Source organism: Schistocerca piceifrons, chromosome X, assembly GCF_021461385.2.
Source record: "Schistocerca piceifrons isolate TAMUIC-IGC-003096 chromosome X, iqSchPice1.1, whole genome shotgun sequence".
Taxonomy (NCBI): Eukaryota; Metazoa; Arthropoda; class Insecta; order Orthoptera; family Acrididae; genus Schistocerca; species Schistocerca piceifrons.
In genome coordinates, this window is record NC_060149.1 from 711,295,961 (window position 1) to 711,317,495 (window position 21,535).

A 21,535-nucleotide genomic window follows, 5' to 3' on the forward strand; every position below is an offset into this window, starting at 1 on the left:
GGCATCCACTGCTGCAAAAATCTTTACTCCATACTTGTTTGGCTTATTTGGCATGTACAGTCCGAATCTGCATCTTCCACAGGATGCTTCTAGTTTTTCATCAGCTGTCACCTATTCAGAAACTGTATAAGCCTTCTGAAAGTTTTCAACAGTTAGACTGAGCACCTGTCTTATCGCCGCCATGTGATCTGTTTTCTCCCTTTCCATTCTCGTTTGTTTATCGTCGAATCTGAGGCATCGAAGGAGAAAAGGAAATCTGTTTATGCGAATTGTGAGATAAAATATTTCAATTCCTGTGCCATCTGTAGTATAATACTCCCAACAAGGCCTTTATTTCAGCTTTATTAGCTTGTTGTGCATCTCTTTCGCTTAAAAAGTTTCCCTGGCTACTTTAAATGTACCTATTAGTGCAGTGAACGCGTATGTGTATAATGTTTTCATCAAAAAACAGTTCCCAGCACTGAAGAGGATTTGTAGCACTTTTCGCAGCACCTTTCACACCTGATAAATGAGTTATGATGTTATGACAACGTGGGCGGGAGTTCTTTGGCGGAGCACGTGAGTTCCATACTGTTCCGTCTCTACCGACAAACACATCACTGTCAGCACCACAATCACTGTCTTCTGATTCATCAGTCGACGTTTTCTGTTCGGTGCCAGAATCACTTTTCCACTCTGGATCCTGGATTTGTTCAAAGTCGATTTCTCCATCTTCAGAATCACCAGCGTCACTTTCAGCCATTACTTCTTCGATCAAGTTCCTAATTCTCTCCTCCTGTGCCTCGTAAGAATAAGCCACGATGCAGTTATAACACTTAAAACACACTAAAATAAGGTACAAAGCACGAAAAAATCTGTTCTTCCATTAAACTAAGCAGATACCACAAATATGCGCGCGCGTGAATAACTTCGGCGGAGCTAACAATAAACTGACACCAGTGCACGCGGCTGGCCTGTGAGACCCTAGACCTCTTTGTTGTGAGCTAACCGGAAGTGCTGTTGTTGAAATACCAGATACACCATACCAAACGACTCCTATTACACTCACTTAAAGGTACTGTGAAGATAGCTTCTTGGAAACAACTTTCAGACATTGCATTAATGTGAAGATATTCTCCTTGGTCTGACAGACCACCTGCGTGTACTGACGGGTTAAGGTATGCATTTCAGAGGCCATATTTACTGGACCTTCTTAATGTTTGGGTCCTACTACCTTCTCCAAAAATATGGAAACCAAAAAGCTTCCAGAAGAAGAGATGTGCTACACAGTACCAAAGATGAACAAGTGCTCATAGTCTGAAGGGGATGTCAATTAATTACGGGAGGGCTTTTCTTTAACATCTGGATACATTCTCCCCTTGGTGACATCTGGACGGTGCCCCTCTCCCACACACGTGAAGTTTACCCAGTAGATGGGTGAAAATACGTATAAATGAATTTTTTATTTGTTTTAAACATTTATTAAAACACTTTAATAAAACCATGTATTACTTAGAAAGTGTATTAAACAGTGTTTCAATACCTGATTGAAAACACCATTTTAAACATGCCAAAGTTGGATTGTAATCGGACAGACAGGCAGACAGACAAACGAGGCAGGCGGACAGAGTTTTCACAAAAATATTACTAAACGTTTTGACAGATGCTTAAAAAACTCATCTTTCATTGGTATGCGAGGTGCGACAATAAAGTAATGAGACTGAATTTCTTTGCAAGATGTGGCAACCCTGCAGGATTGTGTAGGAACAATGTCTTTGACCTTGGTCTATAAGCTGCTTCTAGTCCAAGCGGCACATTGATGCAATTGCTCGGTCGTGAGTTGTGCTGTAATAAGTGTGCACGTGTTTGTGTCTCTTGTTACGGAAATGGAACTGAATTATAATGAGCAACAGTATGCCATTTCTTTTTGCGTCAAATGGGGTGAAAACGCGACGACTACTTATGGTAAGCTTCAGGAAGCTTTTGGAGAGGAGTTATGTCAAGAGCTCAAGTTTTTCGTTGGCATAAAATGTTCGGTGAAGGCAGAACGAATGCTGAAAATAGAGACCGTAGTGGACGACCATCAACGTCACGGACGGATGTCAGCTTGGCCAGGGTGCGTGAACTCGTACGATCTGATCGAAGATTATCCGTGAAAATGATTGCAGAAGAACTGAACATCAGTTGAGAATCGGTTTGTCTAATAATAATTGAAGATCTTGGTATGAGAAAGATTTGTGCGAAAATGGTCCCCAAAAATCTCGCACCACAACAGCGGGAAACACGGAAAAATGTGGCAGCCGATCTGTTAGAGCAAACGGAAATCAGTCCAGAATTGTTGTGCCGTGTTATCACTGGTGATAAAAGTTTTTTTTTTTTTTCAGTACGATCCAGAGACAGAACGCCGAAGTTCACAACGGTACTCAAAGGGATCACCCAGACCAAAAAAAGCTCGCATGTCAAAGTCAACAGTGAAATGCATGCTTGTGTGCTTCTTTGATTCCAAGGGAATTGTTCATAAAGAGTGGGTGCCTCCGGGACAAGCAGTTAACCAATATTACTACAAAGAAATTTTAGAAAGACTCCATAAAATAGTTCTTCATGTCTGTGCCAACATTGCTGATAATTGGATTCTTCATCACGATAATGCCCCATCCCATACTGCTCTATCAGTTCAGCAATTTTTAACCTCAAAACAAATTTCAGTACTACCACAGCTACCTTATTCACCAGATATCGCTCCCTGCGACTTTTTTCTATTTCCAAGAGTCGAAACGATGGTCAAGGGACACCATTTTCAAACAACACAAGATATCCAAAAAGCTGTGAGGAGGGTCTTGGAGAGTATTACAGAAGATGAGTTCCAGAAATGTTACCATCAATGACAGAAGCGCTGGAAAAAGTGTGTGCAATCGGAAGGGAACTACTTTGAAGGAGACAACCCTAAACTTGAATAAAACGGTAAGAAACATTTTTTTTCACATCAGTCTCATTACTTTATTGTCGCTCCTCGTTTTATGTACATCAAATATCACTACACGTTAATTAACTTTGCAAATGAAAGGTAACATTGATTGTAACTTCTTTTGAAGCGTTTGACTACATAGTTTTTCAGTCTCTTAATTTATATGATTGCTAAGAGAGCTCTTGTCGGTTAACTTCATTAGCTTCCTTCCACAAATGATTAACTTCTTGCTCACATTTGTGTTTAGACATTTTTCATGCTGCTTAACATACGCATAATAAAAGTTTTGATATAAATTTATGGTGAACACAATAACGTCGTCTTTATATGCGTTGCAAAATATAGGACTGATACACTGAATGACACGCAGTGATTTCGATCGGTGTGGCAGACAATACCCCGAATGAAATTTGATATTGTGCAGTACTTGTTTCAAATCAGGAAATACTGGGCATGAACATGTGCAAAGCATTCAGTTCAGTTCAGAGAAGCCATAAAGATTTGTGGGAAGTTAAATTTTGTCCGTTATAAAAATGTATATTCTCCAAATTAAAAAATGGACGTAAGATTTTCATTGCTCCCCTTTAAATTAGATATGGTGAGATTTTGTTGGTGAGATTTTGCGGGACTCTTTCGACCTCTTGCCCCCCCCCCCCCCCCTCCCCCTCTGCCTTCCATTTTGAGCATACTCTAAGATATGCATTTTAAGGCCTATGTTTAGTAGACATTTTTTCTTATTTTAGTCTATATGACCACCTCTGAAAATTGCCTGCTACGAGAAGAGGTATTGTACTTACGACTCAGCTGGCCGCTGTGGCCGAGCGGTTCTAGGCGCTTCAGTCCATAACCGCGCTGCTGCCACGGTCGCAGGTTCGAATCCTGCCTCGGGCATGGATGTGTGTGATGTCCTTAGGTTAGTTAGGTTTAAGTAGTTCTAAGTCTACAGGACTGATGACCTCAGATGTTAAGTCCCATAGTGCTTAGAGCCATTTGAACCATTTTGAACGTACGACTCAGTCATTACCGAACAGGGCCACTTCTTTCAAATCGATACATTTACCCTTCTCCATCATCCGCGAAAGTTTCCATGTAACATCATCACGAAATCAACCTGTACATCTGTGCATTGTCGTCGTGCCTCCAGAGCTATACATGGTGTATCATGTAAGACGTACCACCGATTTTATTTCATGAACGGTTGCACATATCGAAACGTGGTTTACTCCAAATGACAGAGCGTCGAAGGGCACTTATGTTTTTCAGAATGAGATTTTCACTCTGCAGTGGAGTGTGCGCTGATATGAAACTTCCTGGCAGATTAAAACTGTGTGCCGGACCGAGACTCGAACTCGGGACCTTTGCCTTTCGCGGGCAAGTGCTCTACCAACTGAGCTACCCAAGCACGACTCATGCCCCGTCCTCACAGCTTATGTTTGTGCTTGGTTAATGTTTTTAGCACTGGTATAAACTGAGATATTGAAGTAAATACTTTTTTAAATGTAACCGTATGCTTTTTATAGCTACATTCGATAGCTCTTGAGAAGACAGTTACAGTGATATAGAATTTGTTAATGTTGACGTTGAAACCTGTCGTAAGAAAATTCGAGAAATGTCCTAGAATGTGAGAGCACGATGCCCGGAAACGGCATTTGCGATGCAAACACTGCCAAGCAGGCGTCTCGGACCAGGCTGCGTAGTTTTATACCGTAAGGTAGGCCTGCACTACGAGAAGAAAGCTTTACTTACCCTAGAACCAACTTACGAGCTAGTTGCCGGTTTACCTACGAATGTTGCATATGGAAATACGTTGTAGGCTAGAATCCAGCGTATCACAGAAGGCTTAGGAAAACTACTTCACATTTGTGTATCATCCTAGATTTTCGTGAGCTGAAGCAGAGAAATCATATGTTCATTCTTTAAAAATAAAGAGTTCTTACACACTGCAAAAAGAAACTACTGTATTAAATATCTAAATGCTAGAAGGAAGATTTGACCTATATTCTCCTGTACGTGGCTGTGTGCTTCTTAGAGGTAAAATACATAGAGCCAGACAACTGTCTTTACCTATAGTACTCTAAATTATATCATATGGGATACATTCGTTGAACTAAACATTTGATAAAAAATACTTTGGTGACCAACTGTACACCGAAAAATAAATATTCTTCTTAACACAACGTCATTTTATGCTGAACTAAGCGCATTATGACAGTGTTACCAGCTACGTGCAATACACGCTGTCGACTTATTTGACATTGGAATACAATTTCATACACACGTAAATGAAATAAACAATTTACTGACATGATTTGATAACCACCCAAGGCACATATCATAAATTTTGTCTTCCAAAAAACCAACATTATCCTTCATTTAAGCATGTGTTCAAATAGCTGACCATGGAGTGAAAGGCAAATTTGCAATCGTCGTTCGATAGAACAATGAACAAATGTAAGTACAGTGGGTGATATGGTAGAGCGCGCATGCGCGATTCGACGTCACATATCGTCTGGCGTAGTTGGGGCTTCGTCATAGACTGCATCTTTGAGTGCTCCCCAGAGAAAGAGATCAAGAGGAGTCAAATCGGGGCATCTCGCAGACCATTTGGCAACAGAATTTCGTCCAATCCAATGTCCAGGGAAGTTCTCATTCAGTATTTGCATCCCCACACGGGACGAGTGAGCTGGACGACAGTCGCCTTGCAACCACGTAAACTGTCGAATATCCAGTGGTAACTCTTCTAGAAGAACCGACAGAATGTTCGTCAGAAAGAGTGCGTACGAATGTCCATTTATAACGCCTGTCGTCTCTCAGTTGCTGAAGGGCAAACCGACAAAATTCTGTGCGACGTTCGATGTAGTGACAGATGACGGGGATGGAAATTCTGTCAATGCAGGATGCGAGTGACACTCGCCTGGCTGATTCCATATTCCTTGGCAATATGTCTCGACCACCGTCCGGATTCTGTAGCTTCGTAGCCAGAACAGTTCTTTGTACTCTCTGACAGGTTTGGTCTATTTTATTTTCCTACTTTTGACGTTCAAGCAGCCTGTCCGCAGTAGCTTCTTAATAATTCGTGCAAACTGCCTGGCACGTCGGACATTGGCGATCCGGGTAGATAGCCTTATACCAATTTACTGTTTTTACGGCACCTCTTTCACATTCACCATATAAAGGCAATATATCCTACTTCTTCTCATTGGTACATATGCCTGCACGCAACGAATGCTCAAGCAGAAATGAGCAGACTGCAGTGCAGACAAGTGAACAGGCAAATGTGTTGACATTCTGACACAGTGTAGCACGGGAGCTCTGCTTGGCGGTGTTTGCACCGCTAATGCCGATTCTGGCCACCGTGCTTTCAAATTCTAGGACATCTCTCGAATTTTTTGCGATAGGTGTCAGCGTCAACATTAACTAACGTTGTATCACTGCAACTGTCTTCTCAAGATCTATCGAATTCAGTTATAAAAGGTATACAGTTCCATTTAGAAAAACCTACTTGCTTCAATATCTCCATTGATACCAGCTCCAAAAACATTATCCAAGTAAAAAAAACTATGTGCTCCTCGCCGCTCTAACATTTACCGAAAACCGCGTTTCGATGTGTGTGATCTTTCACGAAATATTTTTTCCCCTTTATTGTTATTTTCAAACATGTACATAAAGGTAGGTGGGCAGCGGCCTATCTACGCCGCTCTTCGGCCATAGAAAAACATACATGAAAAAGGAAGACATAAAAACAAACATACATGGAGGATAAAAACAGGAGACATACATATTAAAATAGAGGAAGGGGTTCACGGACGCACTGGTTGTACAAAAAAATTCAGCACTATACACAAACGGAGACTCAGAGTTGCACACGTGAACGTAAGAGCACTGAAGGAGAGACACTGATGAAATGATGGGAAGAGAAACACTAACACAGTGGTGACGAACTTCGGCGCACTAAACATACTGTTTGCACGAAAAAGTCGGGGGCCTGCCATAGCGAAGAGGGGATGGTAGGAGAGAAGGCAGGGCGAGGATACTAGTAGGAGAGAAGAAGGGAGGGGGAGGGGAGAGGGTATGGTGGGGTGTGGAAGACTGGGAAGGGGGGGAGGAGAGGGAGAGAGGAGAGGGGAGGAAGTGAGGAGGGAGATAGGGGAAAAGAGGAAGCCCTGAGGGAAAAAAACACAGGAGGAGGAAGGGGAGGATCAAAGCTGGTAGGATGGGTAGATGGAGGGGGCGAGGGCATCATCAAAAAAATGGGTTCAAATGGCTCTGAGCACTATGGGACTCAACTGCTGAGGTCATTAGTCCCCTAGAACTTAGAACTAGTTAAACCTACCTAACCTATGGACATCACAAACATCCATGCCCGAGGCAGGATTCGAACCTGCGACCGTAGCGGTCGCGCGGTTCCGGACTGAAGCGCCTTTAACCGCACGGCCACTTCGGCCGGCGGGCATCATCAAGAAGGGAGTATTGGCGCTTCCACCTTGGGCAAGGGTATGAGTGTGGTAAGATGGAAAGTGCGTGGGATGCAGTAGTACAGGCGCTGCAGCGGACGGGGGTGGGACAGGAGAGACAAGCGTGTCAGGGGGATCAAGTTTACGGGAGGTGTAAAGGATCCGTATCCATTCAAGGAAGAGGAGGAGGTGGGGGAAAGGAATTAAGTCGTAGAGGATCTGCGTGGGGGAAGGGAGGTGGATGCGATAGGCGAGGCAGAACGCATCTACATCTACATCTACATCCATACTCCGCAAGCCACCTGACGGTGTGTGGCGGAGGGTACCCTGAGTACCTCTATCGGTTCTCCCTTCTATTCCAGTCTCGTATTGTTCGTGGAAAAAAAAATGGTTCAAAAGGCTCTGAGCACTATGGGACTCAACTTCTGAGGTCATTAGTCCCCTAGAACTTAGAACTAGTTAAACCTAACTAACCTAAGGACATCACACACATCCATGCCCGAGGCAGGATTCGAACCTGCGACCGTAGCGGTCTCGCGGTTCCAGACTGCAGCGTCTAGAACCGCACGGCCACTTCGGCCGGCGTTCGTGGGAAGAAGGATTGTCGGTATGCTTCTGTGTGGGCTCTGATCTCTCTGATTTTATCCTCATGGTCTCTTCGTGAGATATATGTAGGAGAGAGCAATATACTGCTTGACTCCTCGGTGAAGGTAAGTTCTCGAAACTGTAACAAAAGCCCGTACCGAGCTACTGAGCGTCTCTCTTGCAGAGTCTTCCACTGGAGTTTATCTCTCCGTAACGCTTTCGCGATTACTAAATGATCCTGTAACGAAGCGCGCTGCTCTCCGTTGGATCTTCTCTATCTCTTCTATCAACCCTATATGGTATGGATCCCACACTGCTGAGCAGTATTCAAGCAGTGGGCGAACAAGCGTACTGTAACCTACTTCCTTTGTTTTCGGATTGTATTTCCTTAGAATTCTTCCAATGAATCTCAGTCTGGCATCTGCTTTACCGACGATCAGCTTTATATGATAATTCCATTTTAAATCACTCCTAATGCCTACTCCCAGATAATTTATGGAATTAACTGCTTCCAGTTGCTGACCTGCTATTTTGTAGCTAAATGATAGGGGATCTATCTTTCTATGTATTCGCAGCACATTACACTTGTCTACATTAAGATTCAATTACCATTCCCTGCACCATGCGTCAATTCGCTGCAGATCCTCCTGCATTTCAGTACAATTTTCCATTGTTACAACCTCTCGATACACCACAGCATCATCTGCAAAAATCCTCAGTGAACTTCCGATGTCATCCACAAGGTCATTTATGTATATTGTGAATAGCAACGGTCCTATGACACTCCCCTGCGGCACACCTGAAATCACTCTTACTTCGGAAGACTTCTCTCCATTGAGAATGACATGCTGCGTTCTGTTATCTAGGAACTCTTTAATCCCATCACACAGTTCGTCTGATACTCCATATGCTCTTACTTTGTTCATTAAACGACTGTGGGGAACCGTATCGAACGCCTTGCGGAAGTCAAGAAACACGGCATCTACCTGTGAACCCGTGTCTATGACCCTCTGAGTCTCGTGGACGAATAGCGCGAGCTGGGTTTCACACTACCGTCTTTTTCGAAACCCATGCTGATTCCTACAGAGTAGATTTCTAGTCTCCAGAAAAGTCATTATGCTCGAACATAATACGTGTTCCAAAATTCTACAACTGACCGACGTTAGAGATATAGGTATATAGTTCTGCACATCTGTTCGACATCCCTTCTTGAAAACGCATGGCGTTTCAGGATTTGAAGGGACTTGTAGAAGGTAGGAGGGGTGGAGACCCAGGCAGGATGGGCATAACAGAGGATGGGGTGGATGAGGGATTTATAAGTGTGGAGGATGGTGGAGAGGTTCAGACCCCATGTGCGGCCAGAGAGGAGTTTGAGGAGGCGGAGCCGGGAGCTTGCCTTGGCTTGGATCGTCCGTTCACGAAATAAAAGAAGTGTTACGTCTTACGTGACTCACCCTATATAAGCGACATGAACTAAGAGTGCCAAGAGTGCTAACATCGGATATGGGTACATACTTTTAGAGATTTTTTAGTAAATGAAATCTATAAAACACATGCTATATGTGGACAACTGATACATAAGTCCACTACTTGCATGAAAGAAGAGCAAATACGTACAGCCTGCATAAACAGGAAAGGTACACCGAAACTTGAAGTCAGATTGCGGAGACGAGAGGTGGAACTGTGGTCAACAGATACTATGATAGCTCTGAAGTGGCATGATAAAAGGTAGGTATTTATAATAACAACATGCCCTACAGCTGCAATAAAATCAGATGCGCAATTGGATCGCCAATACCAAAAAATAGAAACCAAAATGTGTGTTGGATTAGAAGTACTCTATGGGGGCAGTGGACAATTAGCTCAGCGGAATGTGTTAGCAAAACATTGAAATTGTACAAAAAAACTCTTTTTTCACTGTTGACAGAATCTTCAATGGGTTCTTGGCAAAACAACATTATAATAAACGAAAAGCAGGGGTTTGCTTTTGTTCTACAATATTGTAGAACAAAAGCAAGCTGGTGCTTTTCATTTATTACTCTTTTTTCACTCCCTACACGTGTGTGTGTTAAATTCCACTTCATGTACAATTTTGATATCGGAAAAAAACGCCTCAGTCACCGAATTCCAAGTCAGCCTCATTCGTGAGATTTTAGAGACATATCACCAAGAAAGGGAAGCATGAGGAGATCGTCGATCAAATGAGAAAATATCATTGTGGATTCAAGGAAGGCACTTTTCAAGCACCGTTGAATCATGGGTGAAATAACACATTTTAAGTAGCTGCATCATATGCAGCAAGAACAAAAACCCAAAGGAGGCATGTTACTGCTCGAAACAATATGATGTGGGACTGTGTGTTGTGCCTTGTTTCGAAATACATCACACAAAAAGGTTTTTGAAATGTGTTTCTTTGTAATGTTTGTAACAAAAAAGAATATTGTAAGTACACTTTATTTTTACAGCTTAGTAGTGAGAATAAATACGGAGGAGCCTTCGGTGGCAACAACTCAGCCTAGCAGGCGCTGTAGTGCTTACACCCAAACATTCAGATGTCAGATGTCAGATCATTAGCAAACATTGTACGTGTATATTGTCAGAGCGTCAATTAAAACTCCGATATAATTTGTGCTATGTGCTGTCGTGCAGAAGAACGTGCGTAAACGGTAAGTAATAAATAACACCTGACCTAAAGGAGCGCAGGAAAAGCGTAACTGTGAGAGCAAAGCTCCAATGAGTGAGACAGTAGAGCGTTAATTTGTCTTACCAAGGGCCCGAGGTTAGAGCCTTGGTTATGCCTGTTTTTGTACTGAAGTACATGGGAAACTACTATATGGGTAGCCGGCCGGAGTGGCTTTGCGGTTCTAGGCGCTACAGTCTGGAACCGCGTGACCGCTACGGTCGCACGTTCGAATCCTGCCTCGGGCATGGATGTGTGTGATGTCTTTAGGTTAGTTAGGTTTAAGTAGTTCTAAGTTCTAGGGGACTGATGACCTCAGAAGCTAAGTCCCATACTGCTCAGAGCCATTTGAACCATTTGAACTGTATGGGAAACGTTCCTGTCGTAGGAAAGGACTGTTCGGAGTTTATAGCAATGTTCTGCTGGCAGTCCGCTTTCGATTATTTTATTCGAAAGCAGTAAACCTATAGAGAACATTTGTGATTTCACAGAATAATCATTAACAATAGGAACAAAAGAATAAAGAAACAATTGCATCACACGTGTGCAAGTATTAACAGTAATAATAATAACAATAATAAGAATATTTTTGTTACTATTAATGCTTCCATACTTGTGATGCGGTTGTTTCTTTATTCTTCTGTTCCCTTTGTTTACTTTTAATCAGTTAAATTACAAATGTACTCTGTAGGTTTCCTAGTTTCAAATAAACGAAAGGAAGGGAGTCCTTTTACATGTCAGGAACACGTTGTTCCACATAACAGTTTCACACATTCTACAGTACAAAAACTGGTATGATCAGGGGTCGAACCCAGGATCATTTTTCTGTCACTTTTTTTTTCAGGAAGGAGGATTTAGAGGGGAGGACGGGGAGGGTAGAGTGGGCAGGGGTCGTAACCTGAGGCTTGGCCACGGTGTCCCTTTTGCCGTCAAGGTATTAGGCATAGTGAGGGGAAATCAATAATTGGAACATTTTTCATTTTTTATATTTTTAAATATATTTCTTTAAATTTTTATTTTCTTTATCCCTCATGTAAGTAGCACCGCATCAAGCACTAAGTAAACAAAACAAATGATGATCTCGAGACTTCACTACGCCGAGGTAATAAATATGGGGAAACGGAAAAACGATGCAGAAGGGTGCGCCGCTGCTCTCCGTACGCTTCATCACCCAGGTACGTCTTCACGCATGTCGTAGGTTATTCCATCGATAATAGGTCGTGTTCTCGTCATCTCAGTCAATGAGTATCTTCCCCTACCTGCTGCTGATCCAGCCGCGTGGAGGATCGCGTAAGGCACTCCCTACGTAATTAGAAGAATATTTCCTATACTTTGGGTCCCGTGTAATCTTCCAATGACGTTCTTGTAGGTAGTTACGAAAGTCCAATACGGCTTTAGGTCCATCGTCAAATAAACATTTCACCGCGTGCCAGCGGATCCACGTGACTGCGTTGGTTTTGGACCGCGGGAAATACAGTTCATCCGGAGAATGTAGGAGCCGAGGTGCCATGTGTTCCGGGGTCACCAGTAAAACGACAAAATTTGTAGCACCAAGCACCATATGTCTTTTGCCGCGCCACATCTCAGACGATGCTCGTTCGTTTCTTGTGCAGGTGTGATCGGGTGATCTGTTTACCGTTGACTATGATGTACCATGTTGATCGGACATCTGTATCGAGTGTAACCGCGTGCTTCGTCTGCCACACCACCTTCCAACTAACATCAGGCTTCTTGGCCTCCACGACGTTTGGTGGTTCAAATGGTTCAAATGGCTCTGAGCACTATGGGACTTAACATCTGAGGTCATCAGTCCCCTAGAACTTAGAACTACTTAAACCTAACTAACCTAAGGACATCACACACATCCATGCCCGAGGCAGGATTCGAACCTGCGACCGTAGCAGTCGCGCGGTTCCAGACTGTAGCGCCTAGAACCGCTCGGCCACACTGGCCGGCGACGTTTGGTGGTCCTCTCTGTTGTAGGGCGCAATATATGCCCCGTACTGTCGCCTGTTTCGTCGTAGGTACTGCGTTACGGACATAATTGTGTTCAGTGTAAAAGTGACCAAAGTAGTAAAAAGGTGGGGGTATGTTTTGCAGCATCAGTGGGGGCGTAAGGGAGGTAGGAGCTATGGACTAGAGTAGAAAACTCGTCAAACTTTCGGGGCGGTGGCGCCACAGCTTGATGTGCGAGCTGACAAGTAGGACCACCGCTTTGTCGTGGACGTCGACTAGGCTCCTTGGTAAGACAAACTAACGCCCTATCGATTTACGCACAAGAGCTCTGCACGACAGACCCTCACAGTTATGCGTTTCCTGCGCTCCGTGTCACTTATAACTTATGATTCACGCACAGTCTGACATTTGGAGGTTTGGGAGTCAGCGTCATTTCGTGCCAAGTGCGGCGGACACGACCGTGTGGAACGTCACGACCGCACACGGATGTGCGCACCGGTATGGCGCACTTAGCAGTGAAACGGTTAATCTACATAAAGTATGATAAACATCCGACTGGTGATTCATGATGTAACGTTTTCCATTTCCGTCAGTGTACGTCGTTAACTGCAGTTGTATGTAGCTCGTGAGATCCGTGCCGTCCCAACAGCGGCAAAACTCACGCAGAGGATCAAAAATGATTTTTTTTTTAAATTGAGGATCTTCAAACTACGGAATTACCAGGCACGAATTTTGTTTCGTATTTATCGATCCTGCACACTATTAGAAATGCTGACATTACTCGTATCATGTACCACGTCCACTGCTGAACTATTACTAAACCGATACAACAAAATTTACAAGAAAATTCAATGTTTTCTGCAGAGAAAATATGCGACAAGTCATCGTTGCGCTCGCTGAGAATACTTAGCGGTTTGCACAGCTGCGGTATGTTTACTGTCGTTTTCGACTATTTCAAGCTTCATGTACTGCACCTACTGTATTATTTTATGCGAAGAGGTGACAATATTACACTCGTAAGCTGTCTCCTCATATTTTCATTTTACTGTCCGTGATGTCATGTTGTACCTTTCACTACTCGAATGAATTTCATTTCAGATGTCTGTATACACATACGAAAACGGTTAGGTTTAATTAATCACCAACATTGTTATTTTTAAAAGATTTAAAAATGTTTCTTGTGTTTCAGATACAATGAGCCTTTGCAAATACCGGCGAAACTCATTCCCATTGTTAATTAAATCATTAGTAATGCAGTATCCTAACGTCGAACTTGGACCTCAAGATGTCTAGCGATTACGTTGAACCAAAATTTCAGCGGGAGCGTACGTACCGTGGAGGATGTGAGACAAACAGCAGGATGGTGGTCGGAGGATACGCCAGTGTCACTATTTCCAATTATATACCCAATTACTCTAACCCCTCCTTACACAACCGTCATCTTCACAAGAAATTCCTTGTCGTGTCGAGCAACGTTTTGCCCTGGGCCAGACAAACATAACTTAGTACTTCGCATTTCAGGCACTTTCCCTTCCAAGAAGAGGAGTGTTTGTATTCCATTTAATTCGCATTCAAAGTCGTACCTCCAGAAGACAGGTATTGTCCACCAGCATGCTATGTATTGTATGAATATACTCCAATATACAGGGTGGTCCATTGTTCGTGACCGGGCCAAATATCTCACGAAATAAGCGTCAAACGAAAAAACTACAAAGAACGAAACTCGTCTAGCTTGAAGGGGGAAACCAGATGGCGCTATGGTTGGCCCGCTAGATGGCGCTGCCATAGGTCAAACGGTTATCAACGGCATTTTTTTTTAAAATTAGGAACCCCCATTTTTATTACATATCCGTGCAGTACGTAACGATGTATGAATGTTTTACTTGGACCACTTTTTTCGCTTTGTGATAGATGGCGCTGTAATGGTCACAAACATATGACTCACAATTTTAGACGAACAGTTGGTAACAGGTAGGTTTTTTAAATTAAAATACAGAACGTAGGTACGTTTGAACATTTTATTTCTGTTGTTCCAATGTGATACATGCATATTTGTGAACATATCATTTCTGAGAACGCATGCTGTTACAGCGTGATTACCTGTAAATACCACATTAATGCAATAAATGCTGAAAATGATGTCCGTACCTCAATGCATTTGGCAATACGTGTAACGACATTCCTCTTAACAGCGAGTAGTTCCCCTTCTGTAATGTTCGCACATGCATTGAGCATGCGCTGACGCATGTTGTCAGGCGTTGTCGGTGGATCACGATAGCAAATATCCTTCAACTTTCAACCACAGAACGAAATTCGGTGACGTCAGATCCGGTGAACGTGGGGGCCATGCTTCGACAACCAATCCACCTGTCATGAAATATGCTATTCAATACTGCTTCAACCGCACGCGAGCTATATGCCGGACATCCATCATGTTGGAAGTACAACGCCATTCTGTCATGCAGTGAAACATCGGTAGAACATTACGTAGGAAATCAGCATACATTGCACCATTTAGATTGCCATCGATAAAATGGGGGCCAATTATCCTTCCTCCCATAATGCCGCACCATACATTAACCCGCTAAGGTCGCTGATGTTCCACTTGTCGCAGCCATCGTGGATTTTCCGTTGCCCAATAGTGCATATGATGCCGGTTTGCGTTATCGCTGTTTGTGAATGACGCTTCGTCGCTAAATAGAACGCGTGCAAAAAATCTGTCATCGTCCCGTAATTCCTCTTGTTCCCAGTGGCAGAACTGTACACGACGTTCAAAGTCGTCGCCATGCAATTCCTGGTGCATATAAATATGGGAAGTGTGCAATCAATGTTGATGTAGCATTCCCAACACCAACGTTTTTGAGATTCCCGATTCTCGCGCAATTTGTCTGCTACTGATGTGCGGATTAGCTGCGGCAGCAGCTAAAACACTTACTTTGGTATCATCATTTGTTGCAGGTCGTGGTTGACGTTTCACATGTGGCTGAACATTTGCTGTTTCCTTAAATAATGTAAGTATCCGGCGAACGGTCCGGACACTTGGATGATGTCGTCCAGGATACCGAGCAGCATACATAGCACACGCGTGTTGGGCATTCTGATCACAATAGCAATAGCAATACATCAACACGATATCGACCTTTTCCGCAATTGGTAAACGGTCCATTTTAATACGGGTAACGTATCACGAAACAAATACTGTCCGCACTGGCGGAATGTTACGTATTACCACGTACTTATACGTTTGTGACTATTACAGCGCCATCTATCACAAAGCGAAAAAAGTGGCCCAACCAAAACATTCATATTTCTTTACGTACTACACAAATATGTAATAAAAATGGGGGTTCTTATTTTAAAAAAACGCAGTTGATATCCGTTTGACCTATGGCAGCGCCATCTAGCGGGCCAACCATAGCGCCATCTGGTTTCCCCCTTCTAGCTACACAAGTTTCGTTTTTTGTAGTGTTTTCGTTTGACCCTTATTTCCTGAGATATTTGGCCCAGTCTCTATCAATGGACCACCCTGTTTACTGCACTTTGCTGACACCCCCAATTTTATCGTGCCACAGATGGATTCGATTTTAATAATAATTTTAGTAAGAACAGTAACATATAATATTCGATTATGCTAATATACAGTAAACTGCCTGGTAAACACATGAAGCACCCAGAAGATATAAGCACTCAGAAGATATGGTCAAATGTCAATGTAACTTCATACACGTACGAAATATGGGTGGGTATGTACAACGATTAGAGTTGCTATTCTCACTGACAGGCAGAATGGCCACCAGAACACATTAATATTGTTCGTATTCAGTGTTGTTAGCAGGCCTGCAGGGTATATAAGGGGCGTGGACAGCGTCAGGTGTTGGGTCATCAATGTGAAGGACACTCAGATGCCACATACTCTTGTGAGACAGCGATAGGAGCATCTGAAAGATTTTGAAAGGGGCCTCATTGTAGGTCTCCGTTTGGTTGGCTGGTCGAATCATGCAGTATGCAGATTTGAGGCACATTCAGATGTGCCAGTGGCCCGTTGTTGCATTATACAGGGTGATGTTTTCCACCTTGTATAAATTCTAGGGATTAGTAGATGAGAGGATATGGAACAAAAAAGGTCTAATGGGCTTATGTCTGGAAACGCGTGGCTTTCATGCTAGAGACCATTTATTCAATCACACATTGTCACAGAGACTGCGGTCTAATACGCGCTGTACCATGCAGCCACAGTTACGGTATGTGTTGAATATGGTTTCCATGTTCCCCAACGAATGCATGTACGCGACGTAGATGTTCTGTCTGAAGCCGCGTCCACACTTGCGCGCCACGAACACCGAGTGGTGTGCGAGCCGCACGCGCGCCATTCGCCTTTCGTTCATTGGAATTGTGGGTTGCAACGAACCTCCGGCGATCCACAGGAAACCCACGAACATATAATTATTCAGTTTGCAGCCAAGCTGTAAACATGACTACGCGACTGGAAAATTTCGCGATTATGAAGGATGTAGGTTGCAGTAAGTACTGGGAGATGAAGAAGCTTGCACAGGAGAGCTCCATCAAACCAGTCTCAGGACTGAAGACGACAACAATAACAACATGGTGATGAGTGGCGATGAGTGGTGCGGCATTATTAATGGCAAGTTTGTAGAAAAACAAAACGAAACGTCGACGTTTGTGGCACACTGAACTTTATTAAAAAGAAATAATGCAGAACTTATGATGTATTTGAAGTCACAACAAATAAGTGGTCAATATAAAAATTTCTGTCGAATGTCACCTTGTGACTTTGAAAATCTGCTGCAGAAGATTGGACTGCATATTTCGAAAGAGGACACTAATTTCCGCACGGCAAATTCCGCTCAAGACAGGTGAGCATTAATATTTGTTATACATAATTTGTTTACTTTTTGTTTATAATTCGCTGTGTATTTGTCGTAAGATCCTGACCAAATAAGCAATGGTGGGCGTGGATGTAAAAAAAATTGACTAATCTACTATATTGTCCATGAAATAAAGGCAGATAAAATCAATATGATTAATTCTTCCAGGTTAGCAGTAACACTTTGATTTCTTGCCACCGTAGATTCATTTACTAGCACGCTGTATACTTTGAGGATTTCTAAGCAATCTATTGCACTAATAGTACCACAAGTCTGTGCAACACTCATCCATGAGTTTCAAGGATATATCAAAGTAACATATTATCACCGCTGTTTAACTCTTTTAATTTTGAAAGTTGTTTTATTTTTAAATATTTTTTATAAGTACAAAATTAAACGCATTTTACACAAAATCATCAAAATCCGTTAAACTAAAGTTATGTTACACAAAATCCGAAAACTGTTCTGAAGTTATTGATGCAGCAAGAGATGGTTGAGAAGAGATAGGTGTCAAGGAATCAGAGATTGATTGTACGGGAGCAGGTACTGTTTGCAAAGTGTGCAAAACTTACTGTCGAGAATGTGTGGGGTGATAAACACTTTCTGGAGGGATTTACCAGTTGTTGAAGTGCTGAGCATTTGGAGCAGCCAAATAAAAAAACGCTTTTCACAAGTACGTCAAACACGGCATGCTGTACGGATTTCTGCGTTTCAGACTAATATTTCTTCACTTTTTGAAGCGATGTACGTAAAAAATGCATCGATTCCGTCGGACTTATTACACGGCTCTTTCTCCAGTTTCTCTGCGGCAGTTTGTAAAATGTCAAACGCACTCCTCATCATTCACTCGATAGCATCAGTTCGCTTACGCTTAGTAGGTCTGGCAGTAGATGTTGACCCTGTTGGCTCTTGTTGGCTGTCTTTAGAAATGCTGAGTCCTGACTCGATGTCATCTTCAATTCTAATAATCTCATACACCACCTGTAAATTGCAAGTAATAATCAATAGTAACCAATATTAATTATGTATTACTGGTATTACGTGACTAACATAAAAACAGGAGCCTATTAAAAGACATTAAGTTGTGTCGTTCGCCTCAGATCAATAACGTAGTAGTTTTCTAGTCCCCAAAACAATTGTCAGTTCTATTTTACAAATATAATATATAAACTCAACCCCCCCCCCCCTGGTTAAAGTAAGTTTACATATGATTTCTGTTTCAGCTACCTGCAACACCTGCAGCTTGGAAGGAGGTAAGCAATATATTTGAAACACGTTGGAACCTGCCTCACTGTGTTGGTGCTCTATGGTAGACAGGAAACATGTTGTTTTGCAAGCTCCTATGAACACCGGTACAGAGTACGTCGATTATAAATCCAGCTTCAGTATTACGTTTTTTGCATTAGTGGAATTGTTAGTTTATGTTTGCTGACGTGGAATATCAAGGAAGAATTTCGGATGAAAGAATTTTTCAAGGGAGCAAGCTACATAGTATGATACTTTCTGGCAGATTAAAAGTGTGTGCCGGACCGAGACTCGAACTCGGGACCTTTGCCTTTCACGGGCAAGTGCTCATTGCTAAGATGGTAGAGCACTTGCCCGTGAAAGGCAAAGGTCCCGAGTTCGAGTCTCGGTCTGGCTCACAATTTTGATCTGCCAGGAAGTTTCATATCAGCGCACACTCCACTGCAGAATGAAAATCTCATTCTGGAAACATCCCTCAGGCTGCAGCTGTGGCTGAGCCATGTCTCTGCAATATCCTTTCGTCCAGGAGTGCTAGTTCTGCAAGGACGCGGAAAAGCTTCTTTGAAGTTTGTAAGGTAGGAGACGAGGTACTGGCCTAATTGAAGCTGTGAGGAGGGGTCTTGAGTCATGCTTGGGTAGCTCAGCTGCCGGCACGGTAGCTCAGTGTGTTTGGTCAGAGAGTTGGTTGGCCTCTGTAATAAAAAAAAACTGAGTAGAAGGATCAACAAAACGAACTTGAGCGGGTGTCATGTGACGTCCGCAACGACCAAACACAACGAAAAACATTGAACAAAATGCAAGAAAAAAAAATGTTGGTAGAGCACTTGCCTACGAAAGGCAAAGGTCCTGAGTTCGAGACCAGGTCTGACACACAGTTTTAATCGGCCAGAAAGTTTCATAACAGCTCACATTCCGCTGCAGAGTGAAAATCTCATTTTGGATACATAATATGATGACTGGGAGCACATTGGGACTTCAGGTAGCAGAACCAATGCCAGGGCGTTCTATGTAAATACCTTATTTCTTTGCAAGTGGTGGTGTATTTGCTCTAAGTGAAAACCTCATGAAGCCATACTCTGGAGACTTTGCCAAAGGAACTCCTCACAGAATTTTTAGTTATTGCTTGAGTAGGGCCCAACGGACAGTCGAGAACGCCTTCGATATATCAAGCTCAGTGTTTCGGGTTATAAGAAAACCAATGCTTTTGGCACCTGAAAAAGCCGAGGTGATAGTGATGGCAGTCATTTTGTTACACAATTATCTAAGGACCCATTCGCCAAATTTGTACACTCCTGATTTACATTGACCATGAAGAGAATGGTGTTTTAATTGAAGGGTAATGGAGGGTGCAGGGAGAAGGTAATATGGCGTCTTTGTTACCACTGAGACATGTCCCCCAACGATCCACAAATTATTGTCAAAAAATTAGGGATGAAATAGCAGATTATTGTATGAAATAGCAACACAAATATGCTTGAGTACATCAACATTTTCTTACTGTCGTAAGTCCTTTTGTTGGTACGTCCCTGTCCTCCAGAAACTTGAATGCTTCATAAGCAAACCACCTGCTTAAATAAACATCGTCTCTTCCTGAAACAATAAAATATAGAATGCAATAAAACCCTGTTTAAAAAAATACAGAACTGTACAGTACTTGTGGTTGTTATTATAAAAGTCTGTATGGTGTACTTAAAAATGAAAATGAAGGTTATTATTTTATAATACTATTCATTTTCTTAATATTTTTTTCCGAATACAAAATTCTTCGAATACTAATAGATGACAGTTGTGATCAGCCACATCGCTAAACTTGTTAACTAATTTAATTATCACAATTAAGAGATTTAGGTACATAATATCTTATTAGATTCACAACTTACCTTCTCCTGTTCCGATGCCGTTTTTCAATTTCCCCTTCTCCTGTCGGTATGAAGACAGCAAAGATATTATTTTTCTCTGTACTGGTCCGCAGATACATCCATCTCCGCAGATATTTCTCGCCAAGCATCTGTTTTCATGTGCTTCCTGTAATGATCCTTATGCTGAGGATCCCAAAGGACGGATTGTTTTCTATATTCATCAATTAGTTAACTAAAGTCACTTCTGACCACTCCATATTTAATCGCTGGAAAATCAATCACAAAATCTCTTTATTGAAGCCTGGCAATAATCTAAAGATATTAATTAAAATGTAATATTTTAGTTCAACTTAAAAATCCCTCTTTTCTCATTAATATCTTGCAAAACAATACTCACATGCGCGCTAAAAACGACAAACCTTTCGCACTCCCGTCGAAATCTGTACTACGAATATTCAAAGTGTTCGTTGCAAAAACCGACAGGAGATGCATCGCGGTGCGTCGCGCATGCGCAGCGCGCTCGCCCAGTCCAAATATAACGAATTCAATGCGCACGAGCGGCATCCTTCCAAAACCCAGGCGATCATTGTAGGCAAAACCACCCCTTCCTTCCGCCTCCTTGATTTCTATCTCACCGTCTATGGCCGTCCCATCGCCCTCACTCCCACCCTTAAGTACCTTGGCGTCACCCTCGACCATCGCCTCTCCTGGACTCCCCATCTCCAGACAATCCAAGCCAAGGCACGTTCCCGCCTCCGTCTCCTCAAGCTCCTTTCCGGCCGCACGTGGGGTCTGGACCCCTCCACCATCCTCCATACCTATAAATCCCTCATCCGCCCTATCCTTTGTTATGCCCATCCAGCTTGGATCTCCGCTCCCCCTACCTTTTATAAATCCCTCCAAATCCTGGAACGCCATGCTCTCCG